Below are 6006 nucleotides of genomic sequence, written 5' to 3' on the forward strand. Positions count from 1 at the left end.
ACTTGGACAAAGACATTATGCTTCAAAAGGTGGAGGGTCAGAAAAAGAGAGGAAGACCATCAATGAGATGGATTGGCACAGTGACTGAAACAATGAGCTCAAGTTTAGCAGAGATGATGAGGATGGCCCAGGACAGGATTCAGATCTACGGTTTATAGGGTTGCTATGAGTTGTAGTCGACTCAATGACACCTAACAACAGGATTTGATTGGGGGTTTTTAAAAGTGTATTTTCTTGAGTATTATGTTTTTTAAAAGAACCATCTATATGGGATCAAACTGACTAGCAACTAGGAAGATTACATAAAAAACCTCAAGGGCAGTGAGTTTATGTTAATAAGGGATTAACAAGTCAGAAAAAGAGTAAGAATGGTTGCATGACTAGAAGAACGTAATGAATATAAAGAAATTGTACATGTAGAAACTGTTGAATCAGTGTTTGTTTTGCTGTCCATATTCTCAACAAAATTAATTTTTTTTAGAAAAAATACATACCTATGTGTAATAAACAGAAACAGGCTATATTTTAGCAAGTATAACAATGTTGAGAAGTAGTATGATGTTTACTAACATTGCTGAATGAATGAAAACACAACCAATAAGTGTTTTTCTTCATTCACATGTGTTGTTTGAGGGATAATTATGTGTGGATCTAGGAAGGGGCTCAACAATTCGTTTTTGAAGAGTCTCCACAGCTGCTCATTTAATTGACTAGGTTATCAATAAAAGTGTTCTCAAGTTCATAACTATTTCCATCATAGTGAGGCAAGACATTAGAATTCACTTTTAAAATTAAGTTTTAAAACGTAAAAATGTAGATTGAAACAAAAAAATGAAGGATGATGATAGTAAACAAGGTAAAATATAAACTATATCTTCATAGACTATAAAAATAAACAGAAGGAAGTGGCATAAAATAGGTTCTATACACACTGTTTAACTTGAACTTTGCAACTGGAAGTGTCAAGTTGCAGAGAGGAAACACATACTGAGTGAGCCTTTTATCTTCAAAGCCCAAAGCAGGCTCATTACAGACAGGTTTCCAGACACAAGGATCAAAGAAACCAGGGGACTGCTTATGTCATCAGAACAAATTTATCAGTGGAGACATTAAGAAGAAAAGATGGCAGATAAAAGTGATCATTCTCAGAGGAATGTTATGTAATGAAAAACTAATGGTGTTTAATGTTCAAGTAGTTGTTATAATGAAGGAGAGAAAAGAGGGGGAAAATCTGATGCCTCACTAAAATAAAGCATAGAATATAGACATATGTACTATACTATGCTCTAGTGGGTATAATAAAATTGTTATCTTTCTTGTACTTCTGACTGAGATCTTTGTAAAATCTCACTGGATAAATATCTTAAGAAATATCACCTTTTTTTTTCAAAGTTGGAAGTGGAAGTATGCGTATTTTCTTTACAATGTTTGTCAAGTATCATGGATTAAATGTGCCTCCCTAAACTATGCATATATAATGATGTCATTTGTTATGATCCCTCATTATCTGAAAAACCAAATAGTGGTAAAAGGATTAAGGTTAAGATGTAACACCCCATTACAGCTCTGATCTAATGTAAGAGGAATTTTTCCAAGAAGTGGTTTGCTTAAAATTTTATCTTATAGAGATTTAAAAGAGAAAGAAGCAAGGAGAGAAGGGGGTTAATCACCAAGAAAGAATCAATAGGAATTGGGAACATTGTTTCTAATTCAGATCCCTGAACTAAGACATTCCTTAGCATATGGGAAGGTGAAGATATATGAAAGTTGTTTTGTGTGTTTTTTTAAAGTTAGACATACAGATGCAAAAGAAGACACGGATCTTCTTCCAGAACTAAGAGAGAAAAGTAAGTCTTCACCTCGAGCTAGCAGCCTGAATTTGGAATTCTAGCTATTCCATGGAAAGGAACATCATGGTTGGAAAGCTCAGTGAAAGAGAGGAAGACCCTCAACGTGATGCATTGGCACAGTGACTGCGGCAATGGTCTCAAGTATGTCAGAGATGACCAGGATAAGATAGGGTTCAGATCTACTGTTTACAGAGTATCTATAAGTTATACTCAACTCAACAGCACATAACAGCAAACTATAAAAAACCTATACTTAGTCCAAGAGCTGCTGTATGAACAGAGCAAGGGAAAGGATCAAGTTTATAATCAAGAAAGGCATGCATCAGGGTGTAACCTATCTCTATAACTATTTAATCTATATACTGAGCAAATCATTCAGGAGGCTGGACTATATGAATGTGACATCAAGACTGGAGAAAGACTTATCAATAACCTGTGCTATGCAGAGGACACAAGGTCGCTTACTGAAAATGAAGAGGACTTGAGGAACGCAACTGCAGAAGATCAAAGACTACAGCCTTTAATATGCATTACCTCTCAACATAAAAAATCAGAAATCCTCACCATTGAGTCAATAGGCAACATCATGATAGGTAGAGAAAAGGTTGATGTTGACAATTATTTCATCTTGCTTAGCTCCACAATCATGGGGTTGGTCTCATAATTAACTTATTTTTATTTGGTACTAGAGTCCAGAAATAAAAAGATATGTTGCATTAGGAAAATTCTACTCTCAAGAACCTCTACAGGATGTTAAGTAATGATGACAGTTTAAGGACTAAGGTTTATCTGATTCAAGCCATGGTCTTTTCAATTATATTCTATGCAACTGAAAGTTAGACAATGATGAAGGATGACAGAAGAATTGATGCCTTTGAGTTGTGATGTTGGAGAAGAGAACTGAATATCTTGGGGCCTGCTCAAAGAACAAACAAATATATCTTGGGAAAGGTGCAGCCAGAATTATCTTGGAGGCAAAGATGACAAAGCTTCATCTCAGTTATTTTGGACATGACATTAGGAGGGGCTGATCTTTTGAAAAGGACATCATGCTAGGAAACGTGGAGCATAAACCCCAAGATATTCAAATGGCTAACAGACACATAAAGAAATGCTCAAAATCACTGGCAATAAGAGAGATGCAAATCAAAACCACAATAAGATACAATCTGACTCTACTAACAGTTTAACAGGACAGCAAGTAATAAATGTTAAAGAGGATGTGGCAAGAAAGGAACTCTTATACATTATTGGTGGGATTGTAAAATGGTACAATCATTCTGGAAAGCAGTTTGGTGCTTCCTCAAAAAGATGAACATAGAAATTCCATATGACCCAACTATTCCAATGCTTGGAATATACTCGGAGGAAATGAGAACCGAGGCATAGAGATTTGTACACCAATGTTCATAGCAGAGTTATTCACCATCACAAGAACATGGAAACAGCCCAAATATCCAGCCTTAATGAAATGGATTGAGAAATTAAGGTACATTCATACATTAGAATACTGGATGGCAGGCAGGAGTAATGATTTTGTAAATTCTTATCCTGCTTGGGAAGGACTGAAGAATATTATGCTGAGTGAAGTGACTCAGCCCCACAATGACAAATATTGTATAAAATAATTGTTGTAGAATGAGTATGAGGATAGAAAGGGAGGGAAGGTGGAAGCAGAGGGATGGTGATGGGAGATTAATTATTATGTACAATATTGTTGGGAGGGTGAGGAAATTGGAAGAATTTGGTCTGAAAAACAATGTATTGAAATTTGTAAAAAACTAGTATTTAAAAAAATATGAGAATGTAAGAAAAGACCAAAAGAGATGGGAGAAGGGACTCTGAAACTTGCTATAGAATATAGAGAGGCTAAAGTAAATAGAAGAAATCATGACATGACAAAGCAGAACAGAAAGATTCAAAGAGGGCTCGAGAAGACGAAGCAAGCATCATATGAAACGCGCACAGATTTGGAGTTAGAAACCAGATGGAAAGAATAGACTTAGTATTTCTCAAACAGAAAGAACTAGAGACAAAATCCAAGCCTTGTGTTGCAATACTGCAGGATTTTAGGAGAAAATATTGAATGCCACAGGAAGCATCAAAAGAATATGAAAGAAACACGCAAAGCTGCTGTATGAAAAACAACAAAATCTGTAAATGCTCAGCTATTTTAAGAGCTAGCATATGATTAGGGCCAATTATACAAAATGGAGAAGTCCAAACTGCACTGAATGAAGGCACTGGCAAAAACAAGGCCCCAAAAATTGATGGAATAACAACTGAAATTCAATAAATTGATATAACACTAGATATGATTACTTACTTATGGCAAGAAATTTAGAAGACAACTACCTGGCAACCAAGTGGAATATATACATATGTTGTTGCTGTTGTGTTATGTGTCTGTTGTTGTTATGAGTCACCTGTGCCTAACAGCGACCCTATGTAGAACAACTCTGAGCCCTTCCCTATCCAGAGCCAGTCTCACTGATTCCAACACGCCTAATCCCATTGCCCCAATTACTGTGTCAATATATCTCATCTAGGGTCGTCTTCTTCTGCACTTTCCCTCCACCTTTCCAAGTATGATGTCCTCTTCCAAGGACTTGTCCCTCCTGGCCACATACTTAAAGTATGTGAAACAGAACTTCAAAATGCTTACCTTCAGGGAGAAACTTGGTCTCACCCTCTCCAAGTGGTGGTCTACAGTATGTTCAATATTATAGTATTCAATACATAGTATTGATAGTATGTAGTATATTCAATACATAGTATGTTCAATACCACTCTCCTGGTGGTCCAGAGTATATTCAATATTCTTCTCCAGCGTGTGGAAATCATTGAATGATACCATTACTATCACACATAAATAAAATCTTGCTGGAGACAATTTAAAAATGGCTGAAGCAGCACATTACCAGAGAACCATCACATTTAGGCTGGATTCAGAGGAGGCTATGCAGTGGCAAATATTGTTTTTGACATCAGATGGAGCTTGGCTGAATACGGAGTATACCAGAAAGTTCTTTACTTATCTTTTATTGTCTATATAGAGGCATTTAACTATGTGATTCATAATAAATGATGGATAACACTGTGGAGAACAGAAATTCTATAACATTTTGTCACATTTTTATGCAATCTGTACATAAAACAAAAGATAGTTGTTTGGGCAGAACAAGGGGATATAGTTTTGTTTAAAGTCAGGAAAAGTGGGTATGGGTATTATGATTGTATCCTCCCACAATATCTATTCAGCTAAAATGCTGAGTAAATAATCTGGGAATCTGGACCATATGAAGAATGTGGTATCAGAATTAGAAGATTCATAAAAATCCTGCAATACACAGATTACACAATCTTCCTTGCATAAAACAACAAAGACTTGAAGAACTTAAAAATGAAGCTCAAAGACTATATCTTTCAGTGTGGATTACACTTCAACATCAAGAAAAGACAAATCTTCACACCTGAACAAATAAACACCATCATGATAAAAGGAGAAAAGACTGACATTGTCAAGGATTTGATTTTATTTAAATCAATAAGTAATGCTCATGGAAACAGAAGTCAAGATATTAGACAATTTATTATATTGGGTAAATATGGTTTTCATGGTGGGCTTAGTTTAATGAGGATTAATTTTATAAAACATAATGAATAAAAATTATTATATGAAACACAATGTATATGTACTTTGTAAGAAAACAGGATAAAAATTTTAAAAAGAACCAAACCAAAATGCTCAAACACAAAAAAAAGACTTCTTTAAAAATGCTAAAGAGGAAGGATGTCACTTTGTAGACTAAGGTGTGCCTCGTGCAAGCTATGATACTTTTTTAAAGTTTTTATTATGTGAGTGTATGTGTGTGTCCACAATCAAATCGGATCTGACTGGTACTGGAGGAGATTGTCCCTCCTCCAACAGAGCCTCTGGTGGAAGCTATGATATTTTCAATTGCCCTATCTGCATGTGAATGCTCAAAAATAAATAAGGAAAACAAAACTAAAAAAAAATATTGGATGAAATGTTTTTGAATTGGTGAAGAATAATGAATTTATTATGAACTACCAAAAGAACAAACACATCAGTGCTGGAAGAAATGCAACCTAGATGCTCCTTAGAAGCAAGAATTATACTCGTACTCACTGT

The sequence above is a fragment of the Elephantulus edwardii genome, unplaced genomic scaffold (genome assembly GCF_000299155.1).
Source record: "Elephantulus edwardii isolate Elephantulus edwardi_28Jun2011 unplaced genomic scaffold, EleEdw1.0 scaffold00140, whole genome shotgun sequence".
In the NCBI taxonomy this organism is placed as follows: domain Eukaryota; kingdom Metazoa; phylum Chordata; class Mammalia; order Macroscelidea; family Macroscelididae; genus Elephantulus; species Elephantulus edwardii.